This window comes from Giraffa tippelskirchi, chromosome 2, assembly GCF_054371585.1.
Source record: "Giraffa tippelskirchi isolate mGirTip1 chromosome 2, T2T-mGirTip1v1.2.pri, whole genome shotgun sequence".
In the NCBI taxonomy this organism is placed as follows: domain Eukaryota; kingdom Metazoa; phylum Chordata; class Mammalia; order Artiodactyla; family Giraffidae; genus Giraffa; species Giraffa tippelskirchi.
Genome location: NC_137276.1, coordinates 207729070 through 207743174, shown reverse-complemented (window position 1 = coordinate 207743174; position 14105 = coordinate 207729070). Strand labels below are relative to the sequence as shown.

Here is a 14105-nt window from a genome sequence, read left to right as displayed (position 1 = left end):
CCTCACCTGCCCCCTTGAAAGGCTGATATGAGGGTCACATGAAATAACAATGAATGGAAATATTGGCAAGATGCCCAGTCCCGAGCAGGAATTCAGCAGTGGCTAGTTTCTCTCATTTCTGCTGTCTGTGACCAGATAGAAGTTGAGCATTCTTGGGTCACAGACTGCGGATATGCTACACAGGCACCTTTCAAAGGAAATGATAAAAATTTAAAAGGCAATAGTTACCTACCAGTTCCTAAAAATCAAATAGTACACATCTCAGTCTCTGCTATATAGCTGTGATGTTCTCAAGGTCATTTTCTGTGGCTAACACTTCTAACCAACAAAATGAAAAATAAATGGAAAAAACCTTGCCAGTCTTAAAATTCTATGATCGTAGTACCTCCCTGGTTGAAAAACACAGGTAGAAATGTTACCTATTCAGTCAGATATTAGCTCATAATTAAAGCACATAAAACTGAATGTTAATTATATCCTGTTCTTTAAAGACCTGTTTCTTGGACATTCTGCAGGAGACAAATCAGAATAATGGGATTTAGCATTTTAAATACACAATTCATTTGACATATCCCCAAATCAGAAATTGTTTTTACACAATAAAGCCCCCTGTCAATGACTTCCAGAGGTTTAGGTTATCCTGAATTAATCATTCACATAGAGTTTCAAAAACTGTGTGCTTATATGTAAAAACAAACAGGAAAGAACTTGGAAAGGTTTTTAATTGTTTTTTAATGGAGGCTCTCATTTTAATTAAAAATCAAACATGTTATTTAAGTACATAAAGGGATGCTGATATCAGATAATTAACATATAAGTAGATCTTGCTGGTAAGTTAAATATGCAAGTCTTTATTTCGAAAGAAAAAGAACTCTTAAACACCCAGTAGGCAAGGTATTTCTGAAGTGTTTGAACCATTTTAAGTTTATTAAACTTTATGTTTTAGTTACTGATAGTTTAGGCGAGATAGAAATATTCTCAACAAGTTAAGATACATTTACTTGAAATTCAGCATTGCTAGCTATAGTGCAGAAATTACCCTTTTGTCCAAAGTTCCAGTGTCAGTACAGTAAATATTAGCCAAAATGGCTGCTGCTGCTGCTAAGTTGCTGCAGTCGTGTCTGACGCTGTGCGACCCCATAGACGGCAGCCCACCAGGACCCCCATCCCTGGGATTCTCCAAGCAAGAACACTGGAGTGGGTTGCCATTTCCTTCTCCAATTCATGAAAGTGAAAAGTGTAAGTGAAGTCGCTCAGTTGTGTCTGACTCTTCACGACCGCATGGACTGCAGCCTACCAGGCTCGTCTGTCCATGGGATTGTCCAGGCAAGAGTACTGGAGTGGGGGGCTGTTGCCTTCTCCGAAATGACTACTTAAATTTAAATAAATTAAACTGAGAATTTCACCTGTTGCACTAACTGTATTTCATATGCTCAAATAGCCCCGTAGAGTTTGTAACTACTCTATTGAAGAGCAAATATATAAAACATTTCCATCCATGCAGAATGTTCTATCTAACCATGATAGTCTAGGGTCATTCTTTTCTTTTGCATAAACTCTAAGATGACAACATATTCTGAATGTTTCTATATTGGAATTATAATTTTAATAATTTTTTAAGTCTTCTATTGATCAATTTTTCATACAATTGTGATTAGCTAATTCATTATATTTAAAGACAAGAATTTGATGACAGAAGTCCATCTAGTCAAAGCTATGGTTTTTCCAGTAGTCGTGTATGGATGTGGGAGCTGGACCATAAAGTAGGCTGAGTGCTGAAGAATTGATGCTTTCAAATCATGATTCTGGACAAGGGCTTTTGAGAATCCCTTGGACAGCAAGGAAATCAAATCAGTCAATCTTAAAGGAAATGAACCCTGAGTATTCATTGGAAGGACTGATGCTGAAGTTGAAGCTCCAGTACTTTGGTCACCTGACGTGAAGAACCAATCAATGGAAAAAACCTTGATGCTGGGAAAGACTGAAGGCAGGGGAAGAAAGGGGCAACAGAGAATGAGATGGTTGGATGGCATCACCGACTGCATGGACATGAGTTTGAGTAAACTCCAGGAGATAGTGAAGGACAGGAGAGCCTGGCATCCTGCAGTCCATGGGATCACAAAGAGCTGGATATGACTGAGCGACTGAACAAAAGTAACAGAAGACAACACAGAGTTGAGTAAGCAAAGGGCTTAAATTAAAGAAAACTTATTGAGAAGGTTTTAAGTATTTCCATGTTTAGATCTCCTTGACAGTAGAATGCCTCACCTAATATTGAATGACAAGACATCTGTCATAATAGGATAATGATGTTCTTGTTTCTAGAGCCTGTATGTGATTTATACCAGTGCTGTTCTACAGAAATATAACATGAGTCATGGATGCGAGCCACATATTTCATTTAAAATTTTTAAGTAGTTGTTTTCAAGGAAGCAATAAGAATAGGCAAAATTAATTTTAATAATACATTTTATTTCATCTAAAACCAAACAGATCATTTTAACATGTGTTTTATATAAAGTTACTAATGTGATATTTTATCTTTATCATACTAAGTCTTCAAATTAGGGTGTGTATTTTATACTTAAGTGCATTTTGGACCATTTACATTTTAAGCGCTCAGTAGACATCTGGTTCATGGCTGCAGTGTCAGACAACACAGATATATATGGTCAAACCCACAGACATTCATTTGTCACTTACTCAATATTTATTGAGCACATGCTCAATGCTGAGTATTGCACTAGGTGATAAGAGTATAGTGGTGATGACATTGCATATACTCTTAGGAAACTTCCAGTCTGGTGGGAGATATCACAAAACAAATAGAAAAATGCAGTGTTGTATTTTTGACAATTGGCTGAAATACTTCTACATCGAAAATCCCATTCAAGGTCCTAAGCAAATAGAGAAGAGCAAAAAATGAGCAAAAAGTAATTTAGAGTGTCACTGATGACTTCCAAAGGAAAACCTAATTTAATACTGTAATAATGTGTATAAATTGACCAGCAAATACAAGTGAGGACACAAGAAGGAGACAGTGAAGTATTCTCAGAGGGAAAGTCATATGGAAAGGATGTTTGCATGAAGATGTGTATGTATGCGTGTGTGTGTAACAGAGTGAGAGAAAGTAGAGAGTAAGGGATGGCAGAGGAACTTCAACGATTCCATAAAGTTGGAGGTTTGGAGGTCGCCCCCTGTGCACGGTAAAAACTGAGCCAAGGGAAGCAAGATAATTTACACCCTTAGTGAAATTGCTGTCTATTATGCTTAAATTAATATCTAACTGTATCTTTATTGGTAAGAAGTGGAAATAAAGAGCCAATAGTATCAAAGGAAAGAAAAAAGGAGTAGACAAAACCACTATAAATATGAGAAATATTGGAGGAATACAAAGTCCTCAAGTAACTGCCCTTGAATTCTGCTACCAAAAGCCAACATATGTTCATCAGTAATAATATCACTAAAACTTAGCTATGCAGCATTATTTAGAATAGATAAGATATGTAAGCAACTAAAGTGTTCATCAATATCTAAATGGATAAAGAAGATGTGGTGTGTATATATGTGTATAATTCTGTGTGTGTGTGTGTAACTCACTGAGTTGTGTACAACTCTTTGTGATGCCCATGGACTGTAGCCCACCAGGCTCCTCAGGTGATGGAATTCTCCAGGCAAGCATACTGGAGTGGGTTGCCATTCCCTTCTCCAGGGGATCTTCCCTACCCAGAAATCAAACCTATGTCTCCTGCATTGCAGGCAGATTCTTTGTTGTCTGAGCCACCAGGGAACACAGCCATAAAAAATGAAATGTCAAATCAGCATGTAGTATACCTGGAAGTAACATAATATTATATCTCAACTCTATTTCAATTAAAATAAAGTTAGCAATGTTATTGCTATGTATAGTGATGTTCCTTACCCTGGATACAAATAACCTTCAGTCAAATCATGAAATGCCTGGAGTGAAGGACTTTGATTTTTGTAAGATGGTTTTTATTGTCACATTAAGCCAACTAATGGCTAAATAAGTAAAAGCTTACATTCAATGAATATTTTGTATCTGTGACCCCCATCAATAAGTAAATAAATAATAATTCCAAGTCATTTTATACTCTTTCAGATTTAAAGTTACAGTTTCTTTTAACTGGAAAGTCATTGGATCCCAGTGTTACTACTTATTAGCCTAGATTTGTGCAGTCCTTGTTTGATACTGTACAGAAAGTACTGGATCAAAGCATAGCTCACCTTAACCAGAATTGAAAGAGACACGTGTACACCAATGTTCATCGCAGCACTGTTTACAATAGCCAGGACATGGAAGCAACCTAGATGTCCATCAGCAGATGAATGGATGAGAAAGTTGTGGTACATATACACAATGGATTATTACTCAACCATTAAAAAGAATACATTTGAATCAGTTCTATTGAGATGGATGAAACTGGAGCCCATTATACAGAGTGAAGTAAGCCAGAAAGAAAAACACCAATACAGTATACTAATGCATATATATGGAATTTGAAAGATGGTAACGATAACCCTATATGCAAGACAGAATAAGAGACACAGATGCATAGAACAGTCTTATGGACTCTGAGGGAGAAGGTGAGGATGGGATGTTCTGAGAGAATAGCATTGAAACATGTATATTGTCATATGTGAAACAGAACACCATTCCATGTTCGATGCATGAGACAAATACTCAGGGCTGGGGCAATGGGATGACCCAGAGGGATGGGATGGGGAGGGAGATGGGGGGGGGTTCAGGATGGGGAACACATGTAAACCCATGGCTGATTCATGTCAATGTATGGCAAAAACCACTACAATATTGTAAAGTAATTAGCCCCCAACTAAAATAAATAAATTTATTTAAAAAATAAAAGAGATAAAAGGTAAAATGCAATATAGTCATGCTCTCCATCTAATTAATGTAAAGTCAAGCCATTATGGTTTAATAAAACATGCCACAGAACAAGAATAATTGCATGAAGAAGTTAGAAATTGAAATCAAATAGAATTGAGCCTCAAAAATGAGGAAAAGCATTGTGGTTTACTTGAGATGTATTTAAAGATCAAATTCAAAAAGTTCTTCGTTTACAATAAGGAGTAGATTCTAGTATTTCAGTCACAGTACTTGTAACCTTATGGACACCTCGATTAATTACATTTTCTCATTCTAATAAACTGAAATGGGGCTTTCCTTGTGTCTCAGACAGTAAAGATCCACCTGCAATGCAGGAGAACTGAGTTTGATGTCTGGGTTGGGAAGATCCCCTGGAGAAGGGAATGAAAACCCACTCCAGTATTCTTATCTGGAGAATTTTATAGACAAAGGAGCCTTGTGGGCTGCAGTCCATGGCATCTCAGAGTCAGACACGAGTAGGTGACTAACACTGTCACTTTTTTTTTTCCAAACTGGAAAACCACAGGTATATTTCTGTATAACTTACAGTATTGGGTGTTGTTTGTGGTAGCAATTATACCTTCATAAATTACTTTTCCTGAAACATAATTTTCATAAATTTTCCCCCAAGTAAATATTTTCCATTACTCTTAGATACTGCTAAGTTTTGTCTCATCTTGTCAAGTCAGTTGACAAGAGGAAAGAAGATTTCAAGAAGCCCATAAAAATAACAGAACAGTGGGATAAAAATACAAGTTTGTCCTAGCATTTATTTTAAAAGGTTTCCCCCAAAGTAAAAGTTAGAAGGCATCTGGAACCTGTCATTTTGTGATGATGGATCTGAACAAGGAGACACATGTATGTGTCAGAAACAGAAATAGTTCTGTGTTCATGATGTGGCTGTCATCAGATATTTTAGGGGGAGAAGTGCGGAGAGGTGTGGGTTTTGAGGATTAGGAGGGAAATCCACCGATATATTTTGGAGAGAATATGAATGCCACTAATCCTCCTTTTATAGGTTTACTAGTTGAACTGCTATCTTATAACCTCTTTCTCACTCTATAAGCTACTACTGTATTCCTACCCAATGTCTTAGGAGAAAAAGGTGATTCTACTGAGTATCAGTAGACTATGGGATTGCTGAAAATGAGATGGAAAAAAAATCACTCTTTTTCCAGTAATTTTTTTAAATATTAACAATTTTATTGCAGCTAATACATATAGTGAAGTCTAAATATATTTATATATGCTACTGGAGATCAGTAGAGAAATAACTCCAGAAAGAATGATGGGATGGAGCCAAAGCAAAAATGATACCCAGCTGTAGATGTGACTGGTGATAGAAGCAAAGTCCGATGCTGTAAAGAGCAATATTGCATAGGAACCTGGAATGTTAGGTCTATGCATCAAGGCAAATTGGAAGTGGTCAAACAGGAGATGGCAAGAGTGAATGTCGACATTCTAGGAATCAGCGAACTGAGATGGACTGGAATGGGTGAATTTAACTCAGATGACCATTATATCTACTACTGTGGGCAAGAATCCCTTAGAAGAAATGGAGTAGCCATCATAGTCAACAAAAGAGTTCAAAATGCAGTACTTGGATGCAATCTCAAAAACGACAGAATGATCTCTGTTCGTTTCCAAGGCAAACCATTCAATATCACAGTAATCCAAGTCTATGCCCCGACCAGTAACGCTGAAGAAGCTGAAGTTGAACGGTTCTATGAAGACCTACAAGACCTCCTAGAACTAACACCCAAAAAAGATGTCCTTTTCATTATAGGGGACTGGAATGCAAAAGTAGGAAGTCAAGAAACACCTGGCGTAACAGGCAAGTTTGGCCTTGGAGTACAGAATGAAGCAGGGCAAAGGCTAATAGAGTTTTGCCATGAGAACGCACTGGTAATAGCAAACACCCTATTCCAACAACACAAGAGAAGACTCTACATGTGGACATCACCAGATGGTCAACACCGAAATCAGATTGATTATATTCTTTGCAGCCAAAGATGGAGAAGCTCTATACAGTCAGCAAAAACAAGACCAGGAGCAGACTGTGGCTCAGATCATGAATTGCTTATTGCCAAATTCAGACTTAAATTGAAGAAAGTAGGGAAAACCACTACTCCATTCAGGTATGACCTAGATCAAATCCCTTATGAGTATACAGTGGAAGTGACAAATAGATTTAAGGGACTAGATCTGATAGAGTGCCTGATGAACTATGGACAGAGGTTCGTGACATTGTACAGGAGACAGGAATCAAGACAATCCCCATGGAAAAGAAATGCAAAAAAGCAAAATGGCTGTATGAGGAGGCCTTACAGATAGCTGGGAAGAGAAGAGAAGCGAAAAGCAAAGGAGAAAAGGAACGATATTCTCATCTGAATGCAGAGTTCCAAAGAATAGCAAGGAGAGATAAGAACGCCTTCCTCAGCGATCAATGCAAAGAAATAGAGGAAAACAACAGATTGGGAAAGACTAGAGATCTCTTCAAGAAAATTAGAGATACCAAAGGAACATTTCATGCAAAGATAGGCTCAATAAAGGACAGAAATGGTATGGACCTAACAGAAGCAGAAGATATTAAGAAGAGGTGACAAGAATACACAGAAGAACTGTACAAAAAAGATCTTCATGACCCAGATAATCACGATGGTGTGATCACTCCCCTAGAGCCAGACATCCTGGAATGTGAAGTCAAGTGGGCCTTAGAAAGCATCACTACGAACAAAGCTAGTGGATGTGATGGAATTCCAGTTGAGCTATTTCAAATCCTGAAAGATGATGCTGTGAAAGTGCTGCACTCGATATGCCAGCAAATTTGGAAAACTGAGCAGTGGCCACAGGACTGGAAAAGGTCAGTTTTCATTCCAACCCCAAAGAAAGGCAATGCCAAAGAATGCTCCAACTACCGCACCATTGCACTCATCTCACTTGCTAGTAAAGTAATGCTCAAAATTCTCCAAGCCAGGCTTCAGCAATACGTGAACCGTGAACTTCCAGATGTTCAAGCTGGTTTTAGAAAAGGCAGAGGAACCAGAGATCAAATTGCCAATATCTGCTGGATCATCGAAAAAGCAAGAGAGTTCCAGAAAAACATCTATTTCTGCTTTATTGACTATGCCAAAGCCTTTGACTGTGTGCATCACAATAAACTGTGGAAAATTCTGAAAGAGATGGGAATACCAGACTATCTGACCTGTCTCTTGAGAAACCTGTATGCAGGTCAGGAAGCAAGAGTTAGAACTGGACATGGAACAACAGACTGGTTCCAAATAGGAAAAGGAGTACGTCAAGGCTGTATATTGTCACCCTGCTTATTTAACTTATATGCAGAGTACATCATGAGAAACGCTGGGCTGGAGGAAACACAAGCTGGAATCAAGATTGCCAGGAGAAATATCAATAACCTCAGATATGCAGATGACACCACCCTTATGGCAGAGAGTGAAGAAGAACTAAAGAGCCTCTTGATGAAAGTGAAAGAGGAGAGTGAAAACATTGGCTTGAAGCTCAACGTTCAGAAAACTAAGATCATGGCATCTGGTCCCATCACTTCATGGGAAATAGATGGGGAAACAGTGGAAACAATGTCAGACTTTATTTTTTTGGGCTCCAAAATCACTGCTGATGGTGATTGCAGCCATGAAATTAAAAGACGGTTACTCCTTGGAAGGAGGGTTATGGCCAACCTAGATAGCATATTTAAAAGCAGAGACATTACTTTGCCAACAAAAGTCCATCTAGTTAAGGCTATGGTTTTTCCAGTGGTTATGTATGGATGTGAGATTTGGATGGTGAAGAAAGCTGAGCGCCGAAGAATTGATGCTTTTGAACTGTGGTTTTGGAGCAGACTCTTGAGAGTCCCTTGGACAGCAAGGAGATCCAGTCAATCCATCCAAAAGGAGATCAATCCTGGGTGTTCATTGGAAGGACTGATGTTGAAGCTGAAACTCCAATACTTTGGCCACCTCATGTGAAGAGTTGACTCATTGGAAAAGACCCTAATGCTGGGTAGGATTGGGGGTGGGAGGAGAAGGGGACGACAGAGGATGAGATGGTTGGATGGCATCAGCGACTCTGACACAATTTTGAGTTATCTCCAGGAGTTGGTGATGGACCGGGAAGCCTGGCGTGCTGATGTCCTTGAGGGCGCAATGAGTTGGACACAACTGAGTGACTGAAGTGAACTTGGGAAGAGGGAAAATGAAAGTGAAAGTTGTTCAGTTGTGTCTGACTCTTTGCAACCCCATGGAATAGTCCATGGAATTCTCCAGGCCAGAATATAGGAATGGGTATCCATTCTCTTCTCCAGGGAATTTTCCCAACTCTGGAATCAAACCCAGGTCTACCGCATTGCAGGTGGATTCTTTAACCAGCTGAGAAGCCCAAGAATACTGCAGTGTGTAGCCTATCCCTTCTCAAGCAGATCTTCCCAACCCAGGAATCAAACAGGGGTCTCCTGCATTTCGGGTGAACTTTGTGGAAGTCCTCAAAATTAGTTGAGCTTATATAGCTCAGTTACCTTAGTGCATTTTTGATATTTGTCTCCCCATTGTTATATACTTTTCTTTCTACCAGAGCTCAATATGCGTATATCACTTTAAAGCACTCTGTTATCAGATACTCTTCAGGCTCTAATTTCTTGGATCATGTTCTGAAAATATTGCTCCAAATGCTTCTATGTACCAAGATTCTCTCCTCAGACTTTCACATGAAAATAGTTCTCTAGTTTGTCTCTGGCAATTGACTTCCCACCACTATGACAAGTGAAAAGTGGAAGGTGTATTTTGAACATATTGGTTATCATGTCTCAGAAATGATCTTATATAAGTGTCTTATATATTAATAATTGAAGTACAAAAAGCTTATTCTTCAGCTTCCTGTGTTTGGTATTTCCATGCATGTGAGCAAGAGGGTATTCTGTCTATAATAAGTAAATAAGGCATTCTACAAATGAAAACACAACAAAATTTAAGGGCCTAGAATTTAATGAAGAATTATATAATGCTCTAATACTCAATGTTGTCCTTAAAGTGTCTGTGGTTTATGTGTTCTACTCAATAAACTAATGCTTAGTCATGGCAAAATTATTCTTTCACTTGAACAGAAATATAAAGATTTGTTTAAGAAATGACAACAAAGTTTCATAAATTTGGCATGTTAATCTTCTCTCTTAGCCCTGCTACAAGTGCCTCCTTTCTTCTAATCACTCTTTAAGGATTTATTTCAGCAATACAATTGGTTATTGCTAGCCTGACCACTGTCCCATCCTTACTCTGAGATCTTGACGTGTCACTCTCCGCTTAAGTGTCTCATCTAATCCTGGGATTTACAATAATATCTCTTAGTTGTTGGTTCACAACTTTACTGTCCTCGTCTTCAAGATCTTACATGTTCTATCACCCCTGCTCTTGTGGCATGTAAAAGCTTCTTTCCTGGGATGCAATAGAATATTACAAAGTGAGTATGTTACTGAAAAGCATTCTGCATTTCCTGTTGAAGGTAGTAATGTTGCTACTTATCCCTATCCAGGCAGTCATAAGGGCATCCCTGGGTGGCTCAGTGGTAGAGAATCTGTCTGCAGTGCAGGAGATGTAGGAGACCTAGATTCGATCCCTGAGTCGGGAATATCCCCTGGAGGAGGGCGTGGCAACACACTCCAGTATTCTTGCCTGGAGATTCTCATGGACAGAGTAGCCTGATGGGCTACAGTCCATGGGGTCACAAAGAGTTGGGCGTGATTGAAGCGACTGAGCATACTTGCAGGCAACCATGAAGTTTCTCATTCATAATAATGTGAAGTATCTTCCTGCCGTACACTGAATTTTATCACCTCCAAATTTGTATGTTGAAACCCTCAGCTCCACTTTGACTGTGTCTAGAGATACAATCTTTAGGAGGTAATGTGGTAAGGTCATAGGATGTGGCCATAATCCAAAAGGACTGTAGACATGTTAGACTAGGAAGAAACCTCTCTCTTCACCATGTGGAGACTTGGAGAGGCAGTAAGGCAGCCATCTGCAAGGCAGGAAGACAGCTCTCACCAGACACTGCATCAGACAGTATCTTGATCTTGGATTTCCAGCTTCCAGAACTGAGAGAAATATATTTCTGTGGTTTAAGTCTCCCAGTTTGTGGCATTTTATTATGGCAGCTGTAGCTGACTACTACACTTCCTTTTCCAAGTCTTGTCTCAGGCTCATCTCTCCCAAATGGTATGTTTTAAGTGATCATTCTACTTTTGTTTCAGAAACAGTTTTATTTCTCAAAGATCTTTACAATTTTCACCTAAAACAGCAGGCACTTGTATTTACTTTAAGTTCTTCCCCAAACTGTTTCTCTTTCCTTTGGCAGTTGGTTCAAAATCCTATCAAGTTGGTGCATAAACAGATGCCATTTTTCTCTATCAATCTAGCAAAAGATTCTTTAATGACACATTGCAACACATTCCTGGGTATGCAGGGGATTTTTGTACACTCTATATGTATAAATTTATACCAGACCAGCCTTCTGGAGAGGTTTGACAGTGTGCACCTTTAGCAAAATAGCCTCTAAGTCAATGATGCCAAGAAGATTTTCTAGGCAAGAAAGTTTGTCATGCCAAAAATAATAAGTCAAGCAGCAAATTCATCCATTAAGAAAATGAAGCTGTGGTGATCTGTATGTTGAAATACTATGAAACCACTAGGAGAATATTTGCAAAAGATTTTTAATGATCTGGGGAATTTCTGATGATACAATGAACTGGGCAAACTCCGGGAGATAGTGTAGGACAGGGAAGCCTGGCGTGCTGCAGTCCATGGGGTCGCAAATTGTCAGGCATGACTTAGCAACTGAACAGCAATGACAATAATCAAACAAGCATGCATACTAGGACTCCATAGTTATAATTCTACAGCTGTAGGGTATGTGTGTTTGTATTTATAGGAAACAAAACAAAATTTAACAATGATTTTTTGTCTTTAAGCTTTTATCTCTTTTCCAACTAAATGAAAATAAACACATCGTCATTAAAGAGTTAAAACTATCAATATTATGTTTTAAAAATGTTGACAGGACAGACATAGAGAACAGACTTGTGGTTGCCAAGGAGGAGGAAGGATAGGGGAGAGAAGGATTGAGAGTTTGGGATTGCTGCTGCTAGGTCGACTGAGTTTGGGATTAGCAGATGCAATCTTATATATAGAAAGAATGAGCAACAAGGTCCTACTGTATAGCACAGGAAACTATATTCAACATTCTGTGACAAACCATAATGAAAAAGAATATGAAAAAAGAATATGTGCTGTGTGCTTAGTCACTCAGTCATGTCTGACTATTGAGACCCCGTGGACTCTTGCCTGCCAGGCTCCTCTGTCCATGGGGATTCTCCAAGCAAGAATACTGAAGTGGGGTTGTCATTCCCTCCTCCAGGGGATCTTCCCGACCCAGCGGTAGAACCCAGGTCTCCCACATTGTAGAAGGATTCTTTACCATCTGAGTCACCAGGGAAGCCCGAAAAAGAATACATTCATGTATAAATGAATCACTTAGCTGTACTGCAGAAATTAACACAACATTGTAAATCAACTATACTTCAATAAAATTAAATATATATATATATATTGACAGGGGATTTCACAATACTTAATACACTGCCAGATATAATTGCCTACTTCTGCAGTCTGACTAATCTACTTACTATGCCAAAATTTGCTCTAAATTCTAGCACCCTGTGTCTCTTTGCTTACATTGTATCTCTTTGCTTACATTGTATCTCTTTGCTTACATTGTATCTCTTTGCTTGCATTGTGTCTCTTTGCTGGGAAATGGTACATTTCCTCATATTTACAGACTTTATTTCGCCCATTATCGGAACTGCAGGCACAAGGAATATTCTCTGCAAAAATTTTCTGATCTGAAAAAGTATGCTCCTCTTTCTGATACATTTTAGAGAACCACTTTATTTTAGTACCAAACATTGTTCACATACAATAAGGAGGGTATGAAAAGATCATTCCTACTGTGTATGAGATTGTGAGTGCAAAGAATTGTTTCTTAGGCTGATCTAAAAATTCAAAGATTATGTGTTCTCTGGTCTGTGCCCCTCTGGAGTTCACCTAATGCCAAACTCCTAGAGGGTACTCAATAAATGTTTAATTGATAGGACTGTTGGGAAGCTCTTCAAGGACAGCCATTAAATTTACATTATGTAGTGGACATTCATGGAAAAGGCCTTGATACCTTTAATCCTCATTTTTGTTGCATTGGATGGCATTGAATTTATAGTAAGAGGAGTGTTATGAATTCTTCTTAAGTGCTTCAAAAGAAATTTTGGCATATTGATTAGAGACTTTTTGTCTACGTAGAAACAACAATTGCATGTCCAACCATTGTTTAATTGTGATTTTATTCCCAAGATACCGTCAACACATCCTGTATTTTATAATAATATGTAATAATATTTTTAAAATGTAATAATATGGTCCTGCATTCTGAGTCCTTAGAAAATATTTCTGTTATTTACAATATCAGTCATGAAGATATAAATGAAGAATACATTTTTCACTGTTAGACTATTCTCAATTTTTGAGAGTGGCCCAGTCGAGTTGGCTGATTCACTTAAGAATTATAGCAAATAGTCAAAATTCTCCAGGAAATTCATTAAGGGACTATTGATTGCGACTTGTTACCTGACCTTTTAAGAATTATCCCAGGAAACAATTATTTGTCCTAACAATTTAAAATGAGTAACTTAATTCCTAAACTCTAATTTATTGGAAATATATATTTTTTAAACTCCTTGGTTTCTCTAGTTTCCTCTTAGGCTCTGGTGCATTTTAATGCCCCAACTTCAATAAAAACTAATCAGCTTTTCTAAATAAGTTCAGCCCTAAAACATATGTTTGTACTCATATTATATGGATCTTCACTCATCTAGCAGCAGAAAATAGCTACACTTGAAATGCTTTCAAGAGTACATTTCTGAATTTATTGTCACCCAATCCCCATTTAAAATTTAATAGGCAGGAGCAATGTTTATGACAGAGTTCCTAGAGGATATGAAGTTCACCTATTCCTCAAGAAATGCTAAAATGCAGAATGCTAAAATGTACTCTTGGTCCTATATCACTATAAGTTTTCTACAATGTCATAGTCCCAGTTTATGGTATTTTTTAAATTAAAAAATAAAATCCCTATGAAACTT

At 38.1% G+C, this 14105-nt stretch overlaps 1 long non-coding RNA gene across 1 annotated transcript; it reads left to right on the top strand.

Annotated features, from left to right (window-relative positions):
* Positions 1-1744: 1744 nt before the first annotated feature.
* Positions 1745-7280, top strand: LOC145539664 (uncharacterized). The gene is made up of 2 exons (XR_014077888.1): positions 1745-3636; positions 5287-7280. It is a non-coding gene; the product is annotated as an uncharacterized LOC145539664 (long non-coding RNA).
* The last annotated feature ends 6825 nt before the right edge of the window (positions 7281-14105 follow it).